The sequence below is a fragment of the Canis lupus genome, chromosome 16 (genome assembly GCF_048164855.1).
Source record: "Canis lupus baileyi chromosome 16, mCanLup2.hap1, whole genome shotgun sequence".
In the NCBI taxonomy this organism is placed as follows: Eukaryota; Metazoa; Chordata; class Mammalia; order Carnivora; family Canidae; genus Canis; species Canis lupus.
In genome coordinates, this window is record NC_132853.1 from 47,049,901 (window position 1) to 47,077,199 (window position 27,299).

Here is a 27,299-nt window from a genome sequence, read left to right on the forward strand (position 1 = left end):
GTGAGAGCCCCGCCATTCTCAGGTGTGAGCTGGGGGTTCCAGGACTTGGGGCGGGGGAGGGAAGTGCAGGCGGTGGGTTGACTCAATTGTTCCCACTCTGCTGGAGGAGGCAGGCCCTGTGTCATGTGGAAAACATGGGCTCCAGTCCCAGCTGGGTCACTGACTACGTGACATTGGCCAAGTCACAGAACTGCTTGGAGGCTCAGTTTCCCCTTGTATAGCATGGGAGCAGGGGTGTTGTGTAAAGCAAGGACACAAATGTCACTGTCGGACTCATCGGAGGTGTTCCGGGCCGCTTGTCTCTGCTTCCTCCAGCCCTCACCTGCCTCTCTGCCGAGACAGTGGGTGCACCTAGGATCCCTTGTGCCATCCTCAGCGCTGGGGCAAGTGGTGTGAGTTTTTGTATCAGGGTAGCTCACAGATTGAACTCGGAGTCAGTCCCAAGAAGTGAGGGTGCAAGGGTTGCAACCCAGTCTCCACCAAGCCCTGCCTCTGGGGAGCTGATGCTTTTGTTTGTTTTTTTTTTTTTAAGATTTTATTTATTTATCCACGAGAGACAGAGACAGAGAGAGAGAGGCAGAGACACAGGCAGAGGGAGAAGCAGGCTCCATGCAGGGAGCCTGTTGTGGGACTTGATCCTGGGTCTCCAGGATCACACCCGGGGCACTAAACTGCTGAGCCACTCGGGCTGCCCGAGCTGATGCTTTTGACTCAGGCTTCTAGCCCTCGGTGTCCTGGGCCTGCCCCACACAGCCTGCTGGCTCATTCCCAGGTGGTCACTGGGCACGTGCCTGCTCTTTCATTCCATTCTGGATTGGGGTCAGCCTTCCTCCCTGGGCAGAATTGGGGCCAGCTACATGTGACTTCAGGGGCACCAGGAAAACCCTTGCCTGCCAAATATCCTGTTTCCCCAGACCTAGCTACCTGCTGTCCAATATTCCACCATTAGAGACTAGTTCCTTTGGCTTGTGCCTTTTACCCATTTGTCAGCTATGAAACCCTATGCTTCATTTTAAAGCTTTCAGGACCAGTGTGCAGCGGGAAAGGAAGAGAGGAGAAAAGAGAAGATGGGGAGAGCAAAGGGGGGCAAAAGATACCTTACTAGCCCCAAAGTCTGGAGAGAAAGGCCCAGTTGTGAGCCCAGGGAGGTCCCAGAGAAAGGAAAAAAAAAAAAAAAAAAAAAACAGAGGAGACGAGGCAGAGCAGGCAGGGGAAGTTGTGGACCTCAAGTGGGAATTCTCTGTGGGAATGTGGGGTGGGTGGCCCACTGATGGAGCAGGTGTTTTGTAGAGGTTTCCAGTCCTGTGGGCTGGGGCCGGGGTCTTGGCAGCCTGTTCCAGGGGTGAACTAGGCCCAAGGCAAAAGCATCCTTCCCTTTCTGCCGCTCCCCCTTCCCCCCAGCACATGGCCACGTGGCATTTAATGTGTTCTGGGGTGGTGTTCTCTGCATTTGGAGAGCCTGGGCTCATCACGCTGGCTGGTTAAAGCTGTCAGTGGTAATTTGTTAGGTCAGCGAAAGGCCTGGGCTGAGCCGGGCCAGGGGAGCTTTCAACTCCTGTGATTCCCTGGACAGCCCACGTCCTTCCTCAGAAAGAGCCAGACCCACATAATTCACTCAGACCCGCCAGTCTTCTGGGCTGCAAGAGGCCTGGGGGCACAGGGCTCGTCTGGGATCACCCTAAAAGGCTTGCGGAGGTGGTTCCTTGCCCAGATGGACGCATGGTCCTGAGTGTGGGGGCAAGTTTCGGGGGATGCAGGGCTGAGAACTGAGTGTTCCTGCTGGGGGCGGCCCACAGGCAGGCTGGATTCGGGGAAAGGCAGGCCAGCATCACTGAGGCCCTCAGAGAACCTTCTGAAACCCGTCCTGGTCTTGGCTCATGACTGTGGCAGCAAGCTGGTTGCAGTCCACCTGGGCACTGCTGAGAGCAGAGCTCAGACTAGAGAGAAGTTAGAGGTCACCAGTGTGACCTTTTGGCCACGAACCCCCAAATGACAACCATTTCTTAAAAATTGAGATGTAATTGACATTTACCATGATATTAGTTCGACAAGTATTCTTGAAGATTATCTGCAATGATGTCTGTTCTTAAATAATGATGATGATGACAGCAGCTCTTCATCCTACACAATCATTTATTGAGCACCTACTGTGTGCATGCCAACGACCGTTCTGTGATACAGCTATGGTGCTATTGGCATTTGGGGCCAGATTATTCTTCTGGGGGGAGGGGCCGTCCTGTGTGTTGTACGATGTGTAGCAGCACCCCTGGCCTCTACCCATGAAATGCCACTAGCACCCTTCCTCCCACCGTGACAACCACAAACGTCTCCAAACGTTGCCAAATGTCCCCTAGAGGGAACCATTGGGGTCATAGCTATGACAGACAAAATTCAATTGCATTCCCTTAGGAGCAAGCATTCTGAAGAGGGACAATATATCGTAGGCTGTCGCTGAAAATGCTCGAGAGAATGACAAGGCAGGGCTGGAGGGTTGGGGGGTGCCCTTATCAAAGGGGGCACCCACCATGTGACCTGGGCCCAGAAGGCAGGGAGGGAGCAGGTGAAGCAGAGATCTGGGGAGAGAGCCCTCCAGACAACAGGAAGAGAAAGTCAGGGAGCAAGGAGGATGTAGGCAGCTGGGGGAGCTGTCAGCGCCCCATGGGCCCTGATCCTGTTTGGGTCATGAGGGGGGTGTAGGGACTTCTGCTTCCTCTGCAGGGTAAAGGAGAGCTGAGCGCTCACCACCTGCTAGGTGCAAACACCATCCCAAGTGTTCTTCTACACCTACTCACACTGGTCCCAGGAGTACATATTATTTCCTTGCCTCATGTTCCAGGGCCCAGAAGGGCCAAGCCATGTGGGTGGTACAGTTGGGACGTGAACTTGAGCTGTCCGTGCTCCACTATGTCACACTGAAACTCCGGCTTTGGGGCCCGCAGAGGTGAGTTCGGATCCCAGCTCAGTGTCTTAGTAGCCGCGTGTGGCCTTGGCTGAGTCAGAGTCTCTCTGAGCCTCGGCTTCTGCAGGCGCTCGTGCGCCAGCTCCGGTGCTCCCTCGCTGTCTGTGCCCGCGCGAGGGGGCAGCCAGGGGGCAGCCGGAGGCCGGGCAACACCCTCCCCTCTCTCCCAGCTCCGGGCTCTTGTTCCGGACAAGTGCATCTACTCACTGAGCTGCAGCAGGGCCATCTGGTGAGGGCAAGGCCAGTATCTCAGGAGGTCAGGGAAGTCAAACCCTCCCTCCCCCTCTCCCTCTCCCTCTCCCTCTCCAGGGCTGAAGAGGGGGAACCAGACGCATAAAGTCACTTGCCTAAAATCACAGGACTGATAAGTGGCAAAGCAGGGATCCCTAGGTCTCAGGAGCCCGGGGGCAAGCTTTCACCATGTGGCCCTGAGCCAGCAGCCAAGGCAGTGTAGGTGTGAAACCAGGAGAGAGAGAGAGAGAGAGAGAGAGAGAGAGAGAGGTCTTGGAGGGGACCGGGGGTCAGGACATTTCCAGAGCTACATTTTGGAAGGAGGTCATGAGGTTTTGACGGCCCTCCTTGTTTCCTGTTTTTATTTTCTTGTGATTGAAGCGGTCCCTGTTACGGCCAAAGAGCTGGGAAACGAGACTCCATTGTGTGTGATTCCAGAAACTGGAGTCTGAATTGGCAAGACAGAGAAGCCACCAGGAGTAGCCCCGGTGGAGCCTCAGGCAAACTCCTGCTCCCCGATTGCTGCCCAGGGTGGGGCTCCCGCCTCCCCGCAGATCGAGGCCAGGCTGCCTGGGTCACCGCCGAGCAAGGACGCTGCAGGAAGCGTTCCTGCTCTGGGAGCCTGGACCTGCGTTTGCCCCTCGCGCAAGGGGACAGCATGCCATCGACTCAGACACCTGCCCGGGGTGGAGGGGTGGCTTGGGTAGAGGGTGCTGCTCTCACCCAGAAAGGAGCCAGCTGCCTGCTGGCCCTCCGTGAGGGAGGCATGAACCCCTGGAATAAGCCAGTATTTCAGTCGCCTTCACAGTGGGGATTCTTGAGCAAAATGGCACAGCTGCACCACAGCTTGGCATGGGGGCTTTGGCTGGGCAGGAAGGAAGATTCTGGCTCACATGGGAGAGCCTGGGTCGGGGAGGGGGACATCCACACGCTCTGGGGACCTGAGATGATGAGCCACAGCAGATCTGTGCTGTCCGTCCCAGGGAGAGAGTCCCTTGGGAGCATGAGTCCCTGGGTGGTTCTCCCGTTATAAGGAGACAGCAGGGATGAGAGAGTTGTAGAAGCTTCTACTGGGTGCTTATCATGTGCAAAGTCTTGTGTAAGCTTCCTGCTGTCCAATCCTTATGGGATGCACCTTACTATCACGTCCATTTTGCAGACTGGGGGTCAGGCTTGGCTGGTAAGCACGGGCATGGGGACGGAAAGCGAGCCTCCCAATCAGGAGTCCCCCGGGCCCCGTACTGGGCAGTGGATGCATGGAGCTCCACCGCTCCGTGCGACCTTGCGCAAGTTATTTTGCCTCTTTGAGCCTCAGTTTCTGAGTTGTGAAGTGAGAGAGAGTGGAGTTACCACGCAGGATTGGTGCGATGATTAAATGAAAAGGGAGACAACAGACATCATACATCAAACAACAAACTATGTTTGATATGTGGGGGCCGCTCCCTTTGTCTTCATGGCTCTGTGGACATGGAGCCTGTCACCCCCTCTCCACGGTGTCCAGAAGAGGTTCTATTGAATGCTGAGGCCAGCCGATGCTTATAGACACCTCGTCAGTGACCCTGGCCCCAAAGCCATGGCCGAGTGCAAAGGCAGTGGATATAAGGACAGTTGCTCCCATACATGTCGCCTAGTCTGGGTCTCCCATGCTGAGTGCTCTGCTGACCTTACCTGTCAGGTGACTCTGTGAGGTCATGATCATTAACCATATTCTATAGATAAAGAAACTAAGGCACAGAGAGGTCAGTTAACTTGCCCAAAGTCAGCCGGCTCATAAGTGGTAGACCTAGAATTTATTTTTTTAAAGATTTTATTTATTTGAGAGAGAGAGAGAGAGAGAGAAAGAGCATGAACGGGGGATGAGGAGAGAGAAGCAGGGAGCCCAATGTGGGGCTCCATCCCAAGACCCCGAGATCATGTCCTGAGCCGAAGGCAAACACTTAACTGACTAAACCACCCAGGCACCCCTGTAGAGCCAGAATTTAAATCCAAGGAGCCCAGTGGCCTTTCTGAAACCCTTAGAATTTGTAAAAAGGAAAATATAACCAAGTTTCCGGGCACAGAGTCTGACTCTTCCAAAATTCTCTTTTCCTTCCTTCATTTAAAGCAAAAACTCCTCAGCAGACAGGAACCAAGGCAATGTAACAGACTCAGCTCAGGTGTCACCTCTTCCAGGAAGCCTTCCCAGATGTCCCATAGGGCCCTTGTTTATGCTTCTGTGGCATCCCCGCCCCCCACACCTCCATAAGCCGGCTTGCCCCCCCACCCCCGCGCACTGCTAGCATCTGTTCCTCTCTCCCCCTCCCCGCCAGGCCAGGGGCTCACCGAGGGGTGCCTGCTACCTGCTTGTTTAATGACATTCGCTCTCACTGGTTACAGAAATCAGTCCCCAGTGTTCCCTTTGCCCTTTGTAGATCTGCTTTCACCCATGAAGCTTGTGTTCACCAGTAGTAATCGTGACACCCCTCCCCCGGAGGTCAGTTACCAGGCATTGAGGGCAAGTTCAGGACTTCTGTCCCTGGGGTCCAGGTCATGAGGTCGCTGGCTGTTCCTGGAGACAGTGGAGCATTTGGTCCTCAATGTACAGTGACAAGACCTTAAAAACATGTCAGGTGGCTTGGTTGGGCATCAGTCTTTGGCTCAGGTCATAATCCCGGAGCCCTGGGATCGAGTCCTGCATCAGGCTTCCTGCTCAGCGGGGAGTCTGCTTCTCCCTCTCCTCCGGCCCCCTCCCAGCCCTCTGCTTGTGTGCGCACTGTCTCTCTCCCTCTTTCTCAAATAATCTTAAAAAAAAAAAAAAAAAAAACCCATGTCCCACCTGCCTCTCAGGTGCAGGACCATGTGGTATATGAAAGGTGTGGCAGACTGAAACCGAGTTCCCAGACACGGGAGGGAAACTAGGAGGGAGGCTGGAGTGTCCTGAGCAGTCACCTTCTGCAGCTCCATGTTCCTGCTCTCATCTACTCGGCAGCCCCCCCCGCAAAAAAAAAAAACAATCGCTTGTATGTGCACCTTGCAGTATGCACTCCTTAAATCGTGGTGAATCGTGTTCTTTCATATAAATAGATTCAATCTTTAGGGGGTCTGATTGTGGTAAAATACACATAACATAGAATCTACCGTTTTAGCCCATCTTAAAGTATACCATTCAGTGGCACTTAGTGGATTCAAGCTTTGTGCAACCATCACCACCTTCTAATTCCAGAACATTTTCATCACCCCCAAGGGAAACCCACCCACTAAGCAGTCACTCCCAGTTCCTGCCTCCGCCAAGTCCCTGGCAACCACTAATCTGCTTTCTATCCCTATACATTTACCTATTTTGGACATTTCATATAAATGGGATCATACACCATGTGGCCTTCTGTATCTGGCTTCTTTCACTTAGTATTATGCTTCCCAGGTTCATCCATCCTGGATCGATGCTTCATTTCTTTTTATGATTGAATAATATTCCGTTGTGTGGATATACTACATTTTGTGCATCCATTCATTCGTTGATGGGCATTTGTGCTAGGTCTCCCCTTTGGCTATTATGAATAATGCTGCTCTGAATATTCACATACAAATATTTGCTTGAACACCTGTTTTCAACTCTTTTACGGACATCCCTGGGAGTGCAGTTGCTGGGTCATATGGTAATTCTAGGTTCCACTTTTTGAGGCACCACCAAGCTGTTTTCCGTGTGACTGCACCATTTTATGTTTCTTTCTTTTTTGAGAGACAGGGAGAGGGAGAGATTCTTAAGCAGACTCCATGCCCTGTGCAGAGCCCAACGCAAGGCTTGATCTCATGACCCTGAGATCATGACCTCAGCCAAAATCAAGAGTCAGATGCTTAACTGACTGAAGCACTGAGGTGCCGCTCACCATTTTATGTTTTTAGTAGCAAACATATTAGAGTTCCAGTCCCCTCACATCCTCACTTCCCTGAGAAATGGTTACCCATATTTTAGGAGCACATGGGAGCTCAGAACAGTTAAGTAAGTTGTCCATGGCCGCACAGCTCTTTGCCGGCAGAGCTAGAGCTGGAGCTCAGGTGCTCTGCACTCTTGACTGTCAACCTCTTCTCTTCCAGTGCTCATAGAGCCCAGGGTCACAGGCTTAAGGTTCATAGGAATTTCGCTGTGTTCCTGGCTCCTGACTCTGCACCTGGCATTCCCCTGCCTGGCACAGCTTGCCCTCTGAATAAAGGTCCCACTGAGGCTGGTGCTGGGAGCATCCTCCTGGCAGCCATGAGCAGGAAGCCTTGGCATGCCAGGAAGCAGTGCCTTCCCCCATGGGATATAATACATTCAGACACCACCCACCCCCAGCCATCGCCTTAGGAGGCAGGCGACTTCTTGCGTAAATCGCACTTGGTCTCAAAATAGGTGGCTGTTCCCTGGCGGGTGACCTTGCCTTGCACCTCTTCATCCCAAAGACCCAAGATACCTTGGTCTCTCAGTCTCTCCTTGCTCCTCAGAAGGAGCGTGCCTGCCAGGTGCTCTGGGGCTGGCAGATGCGTCGCACCAAGGCCAACTCCATCCTTCCAGGGCACGAGGCACCTCTTTGATGGAGCTCAGGGGGTGAGACATGAGTGCTATGGTCAGGAGGGCCCCCCTGTTTCCTGGAGGGGATGCTGTCGCCTGGAGAAGGTAGACAGGGTTCGCTCTGTGCAGAGAAAATGCCTTTTTTTTTTAAACCTTCTGCATCAGGGTAGCCCAATCATTCTCCCACCTACCTTCAACTCCAGCTCTATGGTGAGACCACCTCTGGCCTTGCTACTGCCCTGTAATGGAAATCTTGACCTTTCCCCTAGATCTTAACCCTGATAACCTGGACCCCATGGCCTGACCCTCCTGGATGCGACTCCCATTTGTTACTGCAGAGCCACTGGGGCTTTGCGGTCTCAAAAGCCAGAGCCACCTCCTGCCCCTCAGTGTGCGTGCCCTCAGGCCAGTGACATGTGCTCTCTGAGCCTCAGTTTCCACATGAGTGGGGAACGTCCACATGGCACTCACAGAGTCATCATGACGACTGAGTGAGATTGTTGTGTAGAGAACCAGCTGGAAGGCTGCCTGGCCAAGGTGGGAATCCACAAACACTAGCTTCTGCCCTGCTTTCCCTCCTTGCCTCGGTCAACTGCTTTGCCTGACCTAAGATACTGCTGACCTGGGGCCCAACAGAAGCGATCCTGGCACCCAGTCCTGCACGTGGCGCTCCCTCTCCTTCCAGGCCCGCTCGCTGCCCCAGCCCCAGGTCAAGATCTGAGACCCTCGTTCCAAGGAAAGCCCTCATCAGGTCTACAAGTGATGGGTGGAGTGGCCAGTGCCCTTTTGGACTTCAACAATCTAGAGAGAGCATTTGTAGCAGGAATCCCTACCCACTTTTGGATGCACAAGTCTGCCCTGGGAGTACTTGTGCCCAACCCTAGCCACGGTAATGGTGTGTGTCGGTAGAGCCACCACATAATTATAATCCAGGCAAACCCAAATGGAGGGGCTCCTGCATGCTGGGCACAATGCTGGGTGAGTACCCACATGTTACTCCATCCTCACACAGCTCCATGAAGGGGGTTCTGTTTTTATCCTGCTTATATAGATGCAGAAGCAGAGGTACAGAGAGGTGAGGCCACCTGCCCCTGCCCAAGGTCACAGAGCTGCTACGTGATTCAGCAGGGATTTGAACCCAGAGCAAATTTGAAAGACACCTGACTTTTGTAACTTCTTGGGCTACAGCCCCAGGTATGAACTTGTAGTGGGTAGGTCCTACTACCTCTCATGCTTCTTTTGCTCTGGGGGCATTGATTGCCACTCTGAGGACACAGCAGAAAGGGCCCCAAGGGGACCCCCTACTCAGCCCTCTGTAGCCTTGGCTACCCCTCTCTGAAACCTACTGTGGGACATTGCTCTAGAATTCCAGGGAGCCCCCTGCCATGCCTTTCCTTCATCCTACAACCACAGGAGACTTCCAGAAGCTTGGAAGCGGGGAGCAGCCACTGAGTGCCAGGAGCTATGCCAAGCCCCACATACCCTACTGTATTTCATCCTCTTAGCACTTATACAAGGGAGTATTATCTCAAGTTCCTAGGTGGGAAGATGGAGGGCCTAAGAGGTTAACCAAAATGTCCAGATGAGAGCACACAGTATGCCACACAAGTTGGGAGGCTGGAGGCTCACGGCCAGAGCTTGGCTGATGACAATGCCAGGTGTGGGCTGGGCCCTGAGTCACTTCATGCACTCCTCACTATGTCCCTGAAATGGGTGCTGTGACTGCCTTCATTAAGAACAAGGCTCTACAAATTCAGACTAAAGTGTTGCTGGCTGATAATGCTATTTGCACCAGTTGGATTTCAGCTTAGCTTTGAAGGTATATGATGAGCCCAAGCAGGTAGCGTTTTTTTTTCTCTGCAAGAGAGATGGGTGTGGGGCTACAGCAGAGGCCCTGCTTCCCTCTAACCTTTTCCCTTACCACCCCACCCAGCTGGTGACCTATGTTCAGACCCTGCTGACAGTTCCCCAGCACTGCGAGGAGAGAGGAGCCAGGACATCCAAATCAGATAACTAGGTGGCCCTTGAGCATTGACTGAGAACTCGTTGTCAACCCAAGTGCCAGCAGGCGATGGCTGGCCATTAAGGGAGCACCACTGGGTTCACTCAGCTTCAAGATCAATTCATATCAAAACCACAGCCAACATTTGTTTTCCTTCCTGCTTCTGTGGAGGGAAATAAAGCATGGGAGGCACAATATAGAGACATCATTCTGCACTATTGATTTCTTCCACTCCCTCCCCTTCCCTCTGGATCGGACTGTCTCCCTCCTGATGAATGTGTTGTTGTGGGAAGATGAGAAACACTCATCATGTGAGGGGCCGGGAGTTGCTGCACTGAGCAGGAGAGGCTGTGGAGGTGAGTGAAGCCAGCCAGAGGAGGGAGGCCGAAATGGCCCACTGTGCCTGGTTCCTACCCCCAGGAGAGGCAGATCCAGCTCAGGGGGCCCCTGACACCTGTGTCCTGGGGATTGCACTTCTGGCTGAGTGGCCTCCCAGGGTTTTGTCCTGGGGTCTGCCCTGCCTCTTCATGTGGAGTATGGGGTGAACAACACAGGCAGAGGACTGTACCCCCAGAGGATGCAACTTCACGTCCTCCCTGGGCAGGACACCTCTCTCAACCTTGGTTTTCTTCCTGCAGAATGAATCATGCCATCCCTAACACCATCTTCCTAGACTTGATAGGAGGATCCAGGGAGGCCACAAACCTGTATGAAAGTATTTGGTAAAACATCATTAATGCCCAGAATCCAGGTCAATGTGCTAGATCAACAAACACTTCTGTGCCATGTGTTTCTCCCTGTTTGCCTGATGACTGACCCCAGGTCTCTGGGTAGATAACCTTTGTGGGATCAGATGGTCAGACACGATTTAGAGCACTGTGAAGGTGTGGAATTCAATAACTGAGAAAGAAGATGAAGTAGAGGATTAAAACCTCTTCTTCCTCCAGGAGGTGGGTCCCAGGACAGCTCCCTGCCAGTCTGGCCACGAGCTGGTTGCAGCCAATCATCAACAAGCCTGTGGAGGTGAGAAAGCAAGTCAGTAGTCACCCTGCCTCCAGCCCGATGAGCTGCAAGTGGACGCTGTCCACAGGTCTGCACGACTCCCCAGCCCTCCCTTGCTGGTGTGGGCTGCCTGTTTCACTCCCTGCTTGTACCCACCCTTTCCCCATGGCAGCTCCATTCCTACACTCGCAGCCAAGGACTGAGATTGACAAGGGGAGGGGGCCTGAGGACCCCATTAATGGCCTGCAGAGTTCCATGTGACTTGGGCATTGCAGACTGAGGTCAGTTGTCCATTAAGCTATGGAACTGAACACTCCACTTAGCAGTGTATATGGGACACAGTTAAATAATGAAAATAAAAATAGAACATTGCAAGAGCCTGGGGCAGGCTGGCTTATGCCCCGGGAAGAAGCAGAGAAGGCCATTCCAGGGAGAGGGGAGGGAATTCACTGTCAGCCTCTCTCTGCTGTGGAGCTGCTCTGGTTTAAAATACGTATTTTTTTTTTCTTTTTATATAGGTCATCTTTTGTTAATTTTTAACTTAAATTAGTTCATAGATATGTATACACGCATGCAACCCCAGTGGAGAAAATCTGTGCTTGTTATATAGCACATTGGGAAATTCAGAAAAGTAGAAAGAGGCAGTCTTCCTTCCTCTCCCTGACTCCATACTTCTGGATGGGGGCCTTAGAGATCTCTGGTACCATACACCCCAAGAAAGAAAGGGGACTGAAAACCATACCCCTGGGCTCCAGGCTGCACCACCACAATCAGCAAGCAGGGGACCCTTTTACCTAGGCTGGCATTGTCGCTTAGCTTCTGGAAGAAAGCTAATTTAAAAAAGGGAAAAGATCATTATGTCACTTTAATGAACATGTGGTGCGTATTTATTAGACAGAATTGAAGAAAATAAATAGTAAAGTAGGAAGAATAAACAAACTTATCCATAAACTTCCCATCAAAACACCACTCTTACTATTTTTCTGTTCTTATTTTACAAATCAGCAAATTATTGATGTTCTTTATCCCACTTTTTTTTTTTTCATTTAACATTGTCTTACCAGCATCTCCTTCAATGACAACATTGTCATTGAGGACATGAACTGTCCATTGAGTGGATAAAGCCCTGGTTCATGTAACCCTTCCCTCTCAGAAAGGCATTTTGGTGATTCTGAGCATTTTGCTGCTACAAACAACAGTGAATAAACACCTTTGTGTGTTTTTGTTTTTTTGTTTTTCCTTTGTGTGTTTTTGCACTTACATTTATATCTATTTCCTAAGCTGCAATTCCCAGAAGTAGAATTTTTGGGACCAACAGTAATGAACCTACTTAGGATGGATCCCTGTTGCCAAGTGGCTTTCCCCCACTTGACTTGCTCACCAGTAGAGTGTGAGTGTTACTGTTTCAGAGCTGAAGTTGTCTTTTCTAATTGAGCTGCTTATTTTGAGATCCATTGTAGATTCACATTCAATCGCAAGAAATCACGGATCCCATGTACCCTTTATCCGGTTTCCCCCAATGGTAACATGTGTAGCATGACAGCACAAAAGCAGCCACAACCAGCATATTGGGTGAATGCAGTCATTTCCACACCACCAGGGTCCCTCCTGTTGACGCTGGCCTCCCCACCTCACCCTGGTCTCTGATCCCAGCAACCACTGATCTGTCTGTCCTCCATTTCTTCTTTTTTTTTTTGTCATGTCAAGAATCTTACAGAAATGGAAGTGTGAGGCAAAGTCTTAAAGAAAATTATCATCAAAAAACAGATGAAACAAGATTGCAAATAGAAGAACTAGAGAAAACACATTTTTTTGGATTGGCTACTGTCCAGGCCAGCTCTGTCCAACAGAAATAGAATGCAAGCCATGTGATGCTGTTTAAAATTTCCTACAGCCCACGTGAAAAAAGCATAAAGATATAGTAAAATTAATATATTTTATGTAGCTCACTATACCCTTTCAGCATGTAATCGATGTTTTAAAAACAACCGATGAGGTATTTTAGAATCTTTCTCTGTAGTCTTAGAAATCTGGTGCGTATTTTGTGCTGACAGCACGTGTCTTCATTTGGACTGGCCACATTTCGAAGTGTTCCAGAATCACATGTGGCTTCCATGCTGGATAGCTCTGCTTTAGTCCAAATTGAACCGAATACAAACCATGAGTATGGGGGTCTGTACATCTCCAGGCTTGAGAGGGTCCCCATGTTGGCTCACGGCTCTCAACATTCCACACCTTGGAATCATCTGGAATTTTTTTAGTAGTTGATGCCTCACCCCATCCCCACTCAACCAAATAGTCAGGCATAATTGGTCTTGGAAACAACCTGCATGGGATTTCTTTTCAACTCCCCAAGTGACACTAACAGGCAGCAGGGATTGAGAGCGACTGGTAGAAGGGCTTGAGGTTGTGTCCTGTCCGATCCTGTCTGGCCGTGGGATTCTGAGAGAGGCCCTGGGGATGCCATTCTCTTATCTTATCTCATCTCATCTCATCTCATCTCAGTTCCTGACCTGACTTCTTAGAGAGCAGGCACTTCCTCTGAAGCAGTTCCTGAAGGTTTCTATGCCTCTCAGCCCTGCAGAGTTCCACTCCTGTCTCTGCTTTATTCGGTTGGCGACAGTTCATCAAGCCTGGTTTTAAAGGGAGATGCACACAAGCTTCCTCACCCATTGCTCCCACCCTACCAGTGCTATCTTGTTCCCCTGAGTGTTGTCCCCACTGGGATCAGCCTCCTTGGTCGCCAATCTTGTTTCCCTTCTGGATCACTGGCTGAGAGCCCATGACCTACTTTATGCCATGGAATCCTCACAGCTACTCTGTAAAGAAACAATCATTCCTGTATTATTGATGAAGCTCGGACAGGCTCGGTGAGTTGCCTGAGGCCCCCAGGGCCCCCACTGCGCTTCTGGGCTGGCCTTGACCAAATGGCCAATGGCATTATGAACTGAGCAGCCAGAGTCAGACTGAGGCTCATGCTCGTCCTGCCTTGCACTTCTTTTTCCAGCCCAGGGCTCCTCCATGCCTGATGGCTCTTGGGCCTGTGAGGTATGTCACTAGCTGAGAAGGATGGAGAGCTGGAGCCCTTGCCCCCCCTGCCTTGTCACCAACCATCCCAGGCCCGATGAGAGATGAGACACCCCCACCCCTTCTTGTCGGCCCTGAGTTCCCTCCCCCAGACTTGACTTTTGTCATCCAGTCAGGAAATATCAAAATCTTTAAAAACTCCGTAAGCACTTTGACTTCATCTCTTGAAGGTTGTGAGGCATCTGCTGGGGTACAGGCTTCTAGGGACCCTCAGGGACCACTGGCCCAACTCCTGAGACCGAGAGAGCCAATGGATTTTCATTCCACATCCCACATGGCCATGGGCCTCCTGATGCGTGCAGGCAGGGCTGCGCTCACCACCTGGCCATCAGGGACTCAGAGTGGCCTACACGTTTCTTCATCTCAAGTCATCTGGGCAGAGAGGTGAACAGGAAGCATCACGTTGAGAACTAACTCAGAGAAACGCATCATCCCCATTTATGCTTCTCTGTCCTTGCCCAGGCTATCACCCTGAAACGGTTGGTGCATCCCCTCCCCCCTTTCCTTTCTGCACTAACGTTCAGGAGCACTGGGAATCCAGGCTCGTGGGTGCTGTTCCTGGGGACAGCAACCTGCTGTCACCCCCCAGGGAAGGCATGCCCTTTGCCAGGCTCCGAGCTGGCCTCGGGACCCCAGTGCTACCCAGGCAGCTCCTCCAAACCAGACTGGTTTTCCTCCCCAGGCTGCCTCCCACCTCTCCTTACTCCCTCCTCCCAGGAGGAAGAATCAGCAGCAGAAGAAATCTCTCCCTTGAAACATAAATACTCTAAGCATGGAGGGGGCCTGGACGTGACCAAGAATAACTCCAAGTGTCCAGCAGAAAACACTCTATTACATTTTTCTACTCTTCTTCTTCTCTTCCTCCTCCTCTGTAATCACTATTTACATCACTACTTTTTATAAGGAAAATCTCTGGCTCGTCCAGCCACCTGAGTGATGCAAAGACCAGGGACAAAGGGACTCGAAATCTTCAGCCCTTTTATCTTCAGCAAGAAGCTGATAATGTTGAGAAAAATCAGAATGAAGTTTTCACTTGACAAGTCAAGTGTCTCCACTGTCTGGAAGGGAGTTGCCAAGGTGGTGAGCAAAGCACTCTGTGGAGACCTAACCAGTGCATCTCTACGCGAACCCGTCTGAGAGATGAGCCAGAGGCAGTCCAGCATAGCAGATAAGGCCAAGTAGAGAGGTTCGAGTCCCAGCTCCCCCCGCTTTCTGGCTGGGCGACCTTGGGCAAATGGCTTAACCACCCGCCTCCCAACTCTAAAGTGGGGGTGGTGACCAGGGTTAAGCTTAGCTGTGTGCACCTCCTAAGCACCAGGCTGCTGTTCTTCTTTTAAACTGGATGCGCTTAAACTAGCTCATTTAATCCTCATTACCCTGTGAAGAAGTTCCTACTAATATTATCCTTATTTTAATAACTGTGCCGACTGCAAGGGGTTGTTGCAAGGATTAAATGCATTAATACATGTAAATTGCTTAGAACAGTGTCCGGGTCAGCCTGCAGGAATTGGGGAGGCAGGAGCATGCACAGGTGAGAGAAGCAAGCAGACCCCAAATCAAGGTGCTGAGGACAGGAGGAAACCCTGGACCCAGCTCTCTCCGCAATCGTTTGCAGACTGGATCTGATAGATGGCCAGTGTCACCAAAATTAGATCAAGTCTGAACATTTTTCCTGTCTACATGTATTAAGACCATATTAAGACATGGGGTACGGAGTTGTTTTTCATTTCGGGCTGGTTTTTATTGCACCCCATAGCTGTGGGGGCAGTGATGCTATAGCTTGGCCGGCCCTGCAGGCGGTGTGAATGGGAGGAGGTGGCCACACAGGTGGGCTTCAAATTGTCAACAATTAAGACTTCGTGCCACTGAATTATGTGGTTTGCAGTCCTCACCACTGCTCTATTTGTGTGCAATCTGAAAGAAAAAGGAAATACACAACCCTGTCTTTTCTAAAGAGGATTTGTGTTTCCACAAATCCTGCAAAATCAGAATCCATTTCTGTTGGGGTGCAAGTAAGGGGGGGACTCCTTTCATGTGGGACAGGTGTTACGGCTGGCCAGGACGTCTGCAGGTGGGCTGGTGCGTCCCCTTTGCTGCCGGGGACCCTGATGTGCCACACAGTGAGGGTGTGACTTGGCAGTGCGGAGGGAAGGGTGTGCCTATGGTTCATGGCTAGTGGCAGGGCGGGAAGGAAAGAAGCTCCAAGACACCCACACATTTACCCAAGAACCCACCTCTGTGTTGGTGTAGAGAGTAGAATTCTTTAAATTTGTGGGTTCAAATGGTGATCTCCATCACTGCATGGGGGAGAAATGCAGAGTCTGGGCTAGGGGGCCAGACACACCTAAGTTTGAATCTAATCTCTGTCACTTAATGAGCTGAGTGACCACTATGTCTTCGACCTCAGGTCTCTCTATGGAAAGAAAGAATAATAGGGCACCTGGGTGGCTTAGCGGTTGAGCGTCTGCCTTCAGCTCAGGTCGTGATCCTGAGGTCCCAGGATCGAGTCCCACATCGGGCTCCCTGCATGGAGCCTGCTTCTCCCTCTGCCTGTGTCTCTGCCTCTCTCTGTGTTTCTCATGAATAAATAAATAAAATCTTAAAAAAAAAAAAAGAAGAAGAATGTGACTTGGCAAGGTAGATAGATCTCAGGATATTACGGATGCTCAGTAGATAAATGGGCCCAATAAGTGGCAACTGCCATCACCCTCTTCATCATCGTGGTCATTGTCCTGCCCTAACACTCACATTCCATGGTCTTCGATGCATATTTGTGCCTGGCATGCATTCACAGTGTGGGCACATGAAATAAAAACAATCATCTCCATTACCTGCAAAGCTCTTTTTTAAAAAAAAAAAAATATTTTATTTATTATGAGAGACACAGAGAGAGGCAGAGACACAGGCAGAGGGAGAAGCAGGCTCCATGCAGGGAGCCCGATGTGGGACTCGATCCCGGGACCTCAGGATCACGACCTGAGCTGAAGGCAGACGCTCAACCACTGAGCCACCCAGGCATCCCGACCTGCAAAGCTCTTAAACCAGCCATAGTGGTGAGTGTCCTACGCACCCATTCCTTTATTGAGAGCTTCCATTCTAAGTGCCTTAACACGTATCAATTCATTAGTGCCCCCAACCACCCTATGAGGAAGGATTACTGTAATCCTATTCTACAGACAAGGAAGCCATTTGGCAAAGTCTTTATGTGAATCATTTAATGAAATCCTCAGACAGTCCATCGAAGTGGGTATCTCTCCAGCCAGAAACTGAATCTGAAACTTTGATTCACTGAGCCCTAGAAGGGATGGATGGCTAGAAAAATGAGATCGAGGAAATGGAGCTCTTGTCCCACCCAGGGCCCCTGGGGAGGGGGAGGACTCAGCAAATGGACGGAGGTGGGGAGACACCAAGAGGGAGTGGTGGCACCATGACTTAGAGGGAAGACAGCCCATGTGCCCCCTGTACCTCTGCTGGACCCCTTGCTTTTGCAGGCATGACATCTCCTCCCCACTGCTCAGTCCGGCTCCTCTTCTCTTCACACTGCACTGAAGATGGGACCTCAGCCTTCAAACTATTCAGGGAGGCCCTGGTCATGTTCTCATTTCTGCCACATCAGGTGGTGGATCAACATCGGGGACCCTGCCCACAAAGAGAGAGGGGAAGGGGCATCGATCTCATTCTCTTCCTCCTCAAGACATTGCCTTAAATGAGAGTGGCTGGTTTTTAACCTGAAGCCCCTGAACACATACCTGTGGGATGTAACCACAAGGCCACCCTCCCCTCGCCTTTTTTTACATTGATCCAGGGGGACTGGTTCTACTCTTGGCTCCAGATGAACACTCGGGCAACCTGTATGGCTCTTCCGGTCTCTCAAGAATACAAAGTTCCCCAGCCAGAACCTCGACTGTCCAGTCCCAAATGACAGCCACACCTTCCAACTTTAGGCAAAATGACAGCAATTGGCCACCCTCAGCTCATCTGTGTCATGATGGGAAGCCTTTCAAAGCCTTGCAGAGGGGGACAGCTGGCCTCTTCCTCTTTGCTGGGCTCCTCCCTCATGCTGTAGGCTTGGAGGGGAGACAGGAAGAAGAGGCAAGAGAAGTAGAATTCTTACCTGACTGATATATAGTCAGGACATGGCATACTCTCTGGGCTTGGGAACATTCAAGGCTGTTGAACCACTGTTCTTTCCTTGGGTTCTTCAGAGACACCCCCACCCTCTTCCCATCCCCAGTGCCTTCAGATTTGTAGTTCCATTCATGTGGATTTTGCACGCTCTCGTGGTTCCTTCTTCAAACTCTTAGGAATCCAGTGGTTTCCCCCACCAGCTTCTGTCTGCCAAAGCTCCTTCCCCTTCCTGGCAGCCATCCTGGATCACAGCCATCTTGGACAGGACCCTAGTCACTTCCATGCTAGTGCTGTGCTCTCAAGCTTGACCCACTGGTCCATGGAAATGCTCCTACATCCCTTGTCCTCATAAACTGGCAGTGCAAACCAACAACAGAGCAGCAGTGAACTCTCCTTCCCTCTTACAACCACAGTAAATAGTCAACATCTCTCTCCCTGGAGATTTTCTTGGTCAGAGTCACACACCAGGCCACTGGACTCCCAGCATACATTGAATCCTCTCACTAACCTTGAGGTTTGGGGCAGGAATTTCCCATCCTCCTGCCCTCTATGGGATAAGCAATGAGGGGCTTTTCTGTGGCCCTTTTTGCACATTCTTCTTCACAAATCTTTCATTATCTTCAATTCAGTTAACAGTTTTGCCATCAGTATGAGTGAGCGCTTTAAGCTTCATGAATCTAGTTCCCCATCACTCTAAGTCTTCTAGGGTGCTCTGCTCACAATTTTGGAATATAGTACCTACTATCTTAGGGATTTCTCTCACTCTCTGACTTTTTTTTTTACTCTCTATATATACACATATAATTTATAGGTAGATATACAGAAATATATACTGTAGTAAATATATAGTATATACAAGTATATAAATGTATATATAAATATTATAAAATATAAAAACATTTATATATATATATAGGATATACCCAAGGGTATCATACTATACACAATTTCCTGGGTTTTTTTGCACTTAATAATTTATTTTGGAGAGCTCTCCAGATTGAACATACAGAGCTTTCTCATACTTAATAGCTACAGAGTATTCATTGTATTATATGGCTGGATCCTAGTTTATTTAACCAGCTCCCCCATTGGTCATTTAAGTTGTTTGCAGTACATGGAGTGCTGCAGAGATATCCTTCCACATACATCTTTGTATAGTGTTGTGAATATATCTGTAGAGTACATTCCTGGCAGTATTAGTAAGTCATGCAATAATCGCATTTTTAATTTTCATGAGGGTCCTCGAATAGATCTGCATATTCACTTTCACCAAATATATATGAGAGTGCCTATGTCTCACAACCTGGATATTCATTCATTCATTCATTCATTCATCATTCATTCATTCTTCCTTTCTCTTTGACTCTATCTTGCTGGAAGTTTGCCAATTACACTACTGGATTTTTTTTTTTAATTAGAGGCTTGTTTTCATTAATTTCTGCTATCTTGCTGTTTTCTTCCTCCTACTTAGAGAGGGGATTTATCTGTATTTTTTCTATTTCCTTGAGATAGATATTTAAATCAGTTACTTTCAGTTTTTCTTTTTTTCTAATACATGCTCTTAAGGCTACAATTTTCCTTCTAGGCTAACTTTGCTTTACACCACAAGTTTCAATATCATGTTTTCATCATCATTCAGTTCAACAAAGAGAAAATCTTAAAATTAGAGGAAAAGAAGCACATTAGCTTCAGAATAATTCTGCATATATTTTAAACCCACAAGATACTATTATTTTTCCTTTTTACATTCACTGTTTTATTTAGATTTACCCACATAACTGACCTTTTCATTCTTTCTTCTTCTTTCCTGTATTTCTGTGCTCCAGTACCAGATCATTCTACCTGAAGAATCTCTTGAGTATGTTTTAAAGATTTATTTATTTATTTGAGAGGGGGAGAGAATGGGGGAAGGAATGTACAAGTAAGGGGAGAAGCAGAGGGAGAGGGGAAACAAACTCCCCACTGAGTAGCTCAACATGGGCTCAATCCCAGAACCCTGAGATCACAACCTGAGCCAAAACTAAGAGTCAGACACTTAACCAACTGAGCCATCCAGATGCTCCAAGGATTTATTTTGTTGTGACTTTATTGATGACAGATTTCACTTGGTTTTTATTTTTCTGAAAATGTATTTTTTTATAGATTTTATTTATTTATTCACGAGAGACACAAAAAAGAGAGGCTCAGCTGAGCCAACAGGCATCCCTGAAAATATTTTTATTTCCCCTTCAATGTTGAAGGATATTTTTGCTGGGTATGAAATTCTAGGTTGATGATTGCTTTCTTTTTTAAAAAATTATTATTATTATTTTTGATGATTGCTTTCTTAAAGCACTTTAAAAATGTTATCATGTGGGATGCCTGGGTGGCTCAGTGGTTGAGTTCCTGCCTTTGGCTCAGGGTATGATCCTAGGTCCAGGGATCGAGTCCCACATCAGGCTCCCTGCAGGGAGCCTACTTCTCCCTCTGCCTATGTGTCTGCCTCTCTCTCTCTCTCTCTCAAATAAATAAATAAATAAATAAATAAATAAATAAAATCTTTTTTTAAAATGCCATCATGTTATGTCATGATTTACGTCATTCCTGTTTCTAAATTTTTTTTTAAATGTTTATTTATTTATGATAGTCACAGAGAGAGAAAGAGAGAGAGGCAGAGACACAGGCAGAGGGAGAAGCAGGCTCCATGCACCGGGAGCCCGACGTGGGATTCGATCCCGGGTCTCCAGGATCGCGCCCTGGGCCAAAGGCAGGCGCCAAACCCCTGCGCCACCCAGGGATCCCCATCATTCCTGTTTCTGATGTCTCTTTTGTTTTGTCATAGTCTTGCCTCTTAGTGTGTCTTTTAATTTTTGATTGAATGCTACACATTTTTTTAATTTTTATTTATTTATGATAGTCATCACACAGAGAGAGAGAGAGAGGCAGAGACACAGGCAGAGGGAGGAGCAGGCTCCATGCACCGGGAGCCCAATGTGGGATTCAATCCCGGGTCTCCAGGATCGCGCCCTGGGCCAAAGACAGGCGCTAAACTGCTGCGCCACCCAGGGATCCCGAATGCTACAAATTTTAATGGAAAATTGTAGAAGTTCTTAATGGTGTTATCTTCCCCCAAGTAAGATTTACTTTTGTTTTTGGCAGTCTATTAGATCAGAGAAGACTGCATACATCCAATCATGAATTGAACTGATTGAAATAGGCTTCAATATTGTGGAAGCTGATCTCTTGTTCATCTATAGTGTTAACCTTCCCAGGTCCTCTGTTTGAAAGATTGGGCTATTTATTAGACCTGTCCTTCTTGGTGAACCCTGAACACTGATTATTGACTCTGGAGTGTCATGAGTCTGATGTAAGATCCTCACAGCCTTTTTCTCAGCCTCTCAGACCCACACGCTGTATAAATGGGCACATGCTTCAAGTGGAAAAGTTGTGCAGCATGGTGGGCTTAAGTCATTGCATTTCCTTTATCTTCAGGTCTTGACCTCTAAAATTTTGGGGTTTTTTGATTCCTCTACAATGTGTTCAAAGAGATATTTTTCATTTTACTAAGCTGTTCTAGTTATTTTCACAGGAAGTTTGGTCCAATACAAACTAGTTCATCAGAGCCAGAAATGGAAGTCTAAAATCTCTTTATAGTTTCGTTTAATGATGTTTTATTTTATTTTTTCATCAACATCAATCTATTTTAATTGCCGTAGCTACATAGTAAGCATAAATATCTGGTAGGTCCCGCTCATCTCTATTTATTTTTTAAAGAATTTTTCAGGTGTGCCCGGGTGGCTCAATCAGTTGAATGTCTCTTTATTTTGGCTCAGATCATGATTTTGGGGTTTTGAGATCAATCCCTACATCAGGCTCTGCACTGGGCATGGAGCCTCATAAGATTCTCTCTCTCTCTCTCTCTCTCTCTCTCCACTCCCACTCCCTCCCTCTTCTGTCCTTCTCTAGGCAAAACAAAACAAAAGAGCAAAAATGAAGAAAAACACAACAAAACTTAAAAGGATTTTTCAGGCTCTTCTCAAATGTCGCTTTTTATTATTCTAACCTTAACTTCATATGTCATTTTTCTAAAGTCATTGAATTCACAGATTAATTTAGAGAGCTGACATTTTTATGACATTGTCTCTCTACCTAGAAACATGATATTTTATTTATGAGTCTTAGTTTATATTTGATAGTTTGAAGGTTTTCTTTATATAGCACTAACATGTAACTTGTTCAGTTTATTTCCCTATAGCTTACCCTTTTGTTGCTACATAGACATTACATTTTCCAACTCTATTATAGCTGTTGATTTGTATACGTTATTTATGTGTCCACCTGTTTATTTCAACACTTTTATTATTTCTAATAAGTTTTCTTTTTAGCTGATCTTGATGGAGGCATCCATGTGCCTACCATCTTCCACTGATGATGATGACAATGCACCTCACAAAGTCTCAAATCACTGATGTAAGACATTTTGCTTTATATTGAAGACTCTGACATTCCCTGGAGCATCATCAATAGTATAGAAGACTTAGAGACAGGTTCAAGTCTCCCTTTTCTCTTGGCAAGAGATAAGGGAAGAACTCTTATCCTAGAGCAAATTGGAATTCTCTGTGTCCATATGAGGGGGACCTTTGTCATAATTCAGGCAACAGGGATAAAAATATCATTGAAACCTTTCAAAGAAAGCCTGACAATACTTCTTCTAAGAGTGTAAAATGTTTCATATCCTTTAACCCGGAAATTCCATTTGCAGGAATATATCCTGAGAAAATACCTTCAAATGTCCACAGATACTTAGCTATAAGGATGTTTGCCTATCATTGTTGCAGTAAGGAAGTTTTTGAAACAACTTAGTTGTTCCACAGTAGGGAAGTGGTTGTAGCAGTTTTGATATATCCAAATCAGAGGATATATATTCTGCAGCTACTGAAAATAATGCAGAAAATATTGATGATATTAAGTAAAATGAAATGAGGCTATGCTATGGCATGTGCAGTATGCTCACATTTGTAATGCATAGAAACAATATAATTTGCATAGAACAATTCTGTAAAGAAAGTAATATTGATAATACAATTGCTGTCATTACAGATTGGTTAATGCTACCCGGTTAAACACTCTCCTGCTTGACTTGTTGTCTGTGGCCATACCTTAGGAGAAACATTGTGGAGACTTTGTAGGACATCTTGCTGGACCGTCAACAAACTCTTGGTCAGCAATATCCCCAGCTGGACTTCTTTTTCTGGCAAAAGCATGGCCCTTGGTGCATGCCCATGATGCTTCTCGGTTTCCTATGGGATCTGGACCATCAGTAACCTCCTGCTATATGACACTGACCTCCATTGCAGGAAGTTTGGGCACACGGTGTCACAGAGTTGTGTCAGAGCTCTGCATCCTTAGCTGTATAGCTTGGACTCCTAGCAGACAGACCGACTCTGGCTTTTGCTCTTAATCTCAGGTCAGGGAGTGCTTGATATGCAGAGAGCATATTCCTTGGGTCTTCTGCCAGAGGACAGTGAATCCTTGCCTTGCAATGTCACTTCCTCCAGAGGGCGCTAACATTGTAGCAGGGTGAGTTTGGTGGGGCCAGCTTGGAAAACAGACCATTCTTCAGCCCCAGACAGCAGCTTCATGATCACTTGGTGGAGGGCAGTGTCTCTAACTAAGGGGAGATGGGTCCTAAATTGGGAGACCAAGAGAGTAATGAAGCCTAAAGATCTCAAATCTTCAGTTGACACACTTCCTTCTGATACTGAGCCCCTAATGTGCTTGACACTTAAATATTCAATACACATTTGCTAATGCTATATATATATATATATACATATATATATACATATATATATATAATATATTATCTATGTCTACAAAAACACCATTGTGCCTGCCATGAAGAGTTTTTACATGACCATGCAGAGCATTTTAGCTTCTCGAATGTGAAGAAGCTAAAATCTCTCCAATCCGAATACCTTAGATGACAGGGAGATTAGAGAGGGTTGGGATTTGGCAGAGATAGAAATGAAGGCAATTCTGCAGGCAGCAATTGCCATGATAAGAGGGTGATTGGAGAACTGGATGGAAATGAGAAAGTCTGGGACATTTCGCCCCTTTCAGGAACAAATGTACCCTATTAAATCTGCCTTGTTGTGCACTGCTCTTTGGGTGTCTGGCAGTGGTACTTTCTGACTGCAGCATTGTACTGAGATGGCCTGAGGTGGCTCAGCTTATTTGATTACACTGGTATAAATCCTCAAAACAATTCTTGTGAAGCTTTCCCTGTTTTACAGATGAAGATACTGAGGTTCAGAGTGGTCATATGACATGGGAGAACTGGCATTCCAACTCAGATTTGTCTGATGCCAAAGCCCCTGTGCCATTTACTCCCCAGCATAGCTATAATAAATTCTAGTATTAAACTATGACCCTCAGGCCACCTGGAATTTATGTTACGCTTAGGCAGTGAGAAGAAGATGCTAATTAAATGAGTAATAGTTATTTGGGCAATTTCTGCTGTATAACAGATTGTTTCAAAACCCAATGGTATAAAAACAACTATCGGGGCAACTGGGTGGTTCAGTTGGTTAAGTGTCTGACTCTTGATCTCAGCTGGGATCTTGGTCTTGGGATTGTGAGTTCAGGCCCCTTAAAAGCAAAACAAAACAGGGCACCTGGGTGGCTCAGTGGTTGAGCATCTGCCTTTGGCTCAGGTCATGATCCCTGGGGTCCTGGGGATTGAGTCCTGCACTAGGCTCCCCCCAGGGAGCCTGCTTCTCCCTCTGCCATGTCTCTGCCTCTCTCTGCATGTGTCTCTCATGAATAAATAAAATCTTTAAAAACAAAACAAACAAAAAAAACAACTACCATATTTTTCTCATGATTTTGTGGGTCAGGAATTTAGGAAGTGCTCAGCTGGGCTGTTCTTTTTTTGGGGTTTGTCATGCAGATGCAATCAGACCCTGTGTGGGGCTGCAGTGATCTGAAAGCTCAGCTGGACTGGACGTCCAGGGTGACCCAATCCCATGGCTGGGAGCTCAGTTATTTATGGTCTGCAAGGCAGTGGTTCTCACCCAGGGGTGATGTTGCCTCCCAGGGGCGTTTATGTCTAGTACAATAGGGGTACACTGGCATCTGGAGGATGGAGACCAGAGATGCTGCTGAACATCGTGCATTATACATCACAGCTCCCCACAACAAGGATTTGTTCCCCCCAAAATGGCAATAGGGCAAAGGCTGAGAAACTCTGCTCCAAAGCCCGGTCATCTCAGATGATTCAGACTTTTCACCTGGGGACTGGCTTCCCCCTGCAGGAGCTCCCCAGAGAACCAGGCAGAAACTGCATCTCCTCCTATGACCCAGCCTCAGAAGTCATGTGGCACCACTTCCATGGACTCTGTGGGTCAAAGTAATCACAACCTTGCCTAGACTCAAGGGGAGGAGAGGTGTGTGGATCCCACATCTCAGTGGGAGGGGTGTCAAAGAATCTGTGGTCACTGTTTAACCACCATAGAATGTGATGGGGAGTAGCACGAGGGAAGCAGACAGAGCCACAGGGCCACTGGTGGCTGTCATCTGGTCACCAGCTCATCCTGCTGGGTGTTGGCCAAGCTGACACTGAGTCACTTAGACCAGCTCACAGGAACAGCTGCTGTCACTGGCTCAGAAGCCCTGTCAAGAACCCCCATACTCCAAACCCTTCATCAAGTGCTACTGGGCTTCCTCTGGATTAGTGGGAAGCTGAGATCAGGATGTCTTCATTAGACTATCCTTCCACTTCTTTCCTCCTCTCCAGTTAAACCCTGTCCACCCTGCCACACACACTCCCAGTTCTCCAACTGGACCCTCACTCACATCTGTAAGCTCACCTGTCTCTGAGCACCTAAGCACTTCATTATTGGCTTGGGCAGGGAAGCGTGCCATTAGTGATTTAATCTCCACAAGACATTTCTCCCTAATTGCTAGTCATGGATGATAATTAGCGACTGTTAATTCCCGACAATTAACAAGCTAATTCTTAGAGGTAATGGCATCAGGGCAATCATCTTTAAAGGCTCAAAGCTGCCGTGGTTCTGGGCCCCAAGCTCCAAAGGATGACACTGGCATCTCCAGCCCAGAAATTAACTGGGGCCCTACCTTTTTGTTTACAAGGGCAGTGATTGGATGATTGATGACTCTAATCTTTAGTTTTCTTCCTGGATATATGGGGAGTTTTTTTAATAAGCTTTGCCGAGCACAGAACAATATAAAGAAAATCAAATGTCCATAACCTTATGACCTGAAAGTATCCACCATCAACATTTTGGTTTATTTCTTCCCAGTCCATGAATTTTTTTTCATAGTGGAGCTTCTGGCAAACATGTGGTGTTACCTCCAGCTTTATTCATTTAATGTTATAGTGTAAACATCTTGTCTGCTGGTGGCAACTTAGAAAAAAAGGTCTGCCTCCCCCACGAGAAAAATCAAATGGATGTTGCAGCCAAGGGAGAGGATTCATGAGAAGGAGAAGCTACCGTGGAAAAGCAAAGGCCTGATTATATGGGAACTAGGACTTCATTCTAGACCAGAAGGTCTTCAAGGGATGGCTGTCCCTGCCCTACCCACTGAAGACATTGGTTGGAAGAATTTGTGCACAGTCACGGGGGGAGAAAGGCTGGGAACTAAGATGCTAACAATGGTGTTGCTTTCAGAGTGGGCAGGTGCACTAACTTCCTTCCTCATGTCATTTCCCATGTGGCACAGAGGAAAAAAACATTGGATCAGCATTCAGAAGATTTCCAGTTCACACTCTTGTCCCTCCACGGAGCTGGCTGTGCGATCTCAGGTAAAAGCTCTCCTCTGGACCTTGATTTTCTTAAATGTGCTTTGAGGAGAGCATTAGTCTTCCCGCCCTGGAAGATGGTGTTCGGGATCAGAAATACCGGGTTAGAGCTCACCTCTCAGTGTGAGAAGATACGCCAGCTGACTCCCCCAAAGTAAACTCTGTAGGGTCAGGAGACAGCCTTTATGTGCCACTTTGCTAGTTCCGAAGACAATGTTCCAAAATACCACGTCGCACGCATTTCTAGATTCCCCAGTGACCTGCTCTGGAGGTGCCCCTTCACCCCAAATTTCTTGAACCCGTTTATTTCCTCAGTAGGGAGATGATGTAGCCAGAGCATAGACTTGTACTGACCCAGAATGACAAGTGATGAGAGGCCATGAGGAAGGTACCTTCCCAAGATGCCCTCTCTGGCTCTCTGTGTTTTCTTAAGGCCACTGCTGCTTCCCATTGTGGGCCCTGCTGCTCTCTCAGGGTGCGCTTGAACCTCAGAGTCCTTCTTAACACAGAGAAGTCCACCACAGCCGAGTTCATGCCTCCATCTCTCCCCAAGCTCTTG

General features: G+C 48.0%; 1 protein-coding gene across 1 annotated transcript in view; it reads left to right on the top strand.

The window, feature by feature from the left end:
- Positions 1–27,299, top strand: part of CACNG5 (calcium voltage-gated channel auxiliary subunit gamma 5) — a 39,651-nt gene that overhangs the window by 1,763 nt on the left and 10,589 nt on the right. The window contains exon 2 of the mRNA XM_072781078.1: positions 26,662–26,743. The gene's annotated coding sequence lies outside the window, so the exon portion shown is untranslated. The remainder of the gene's footprint in view (positions 1–26,661; positions 26,744–27,299) is intronic.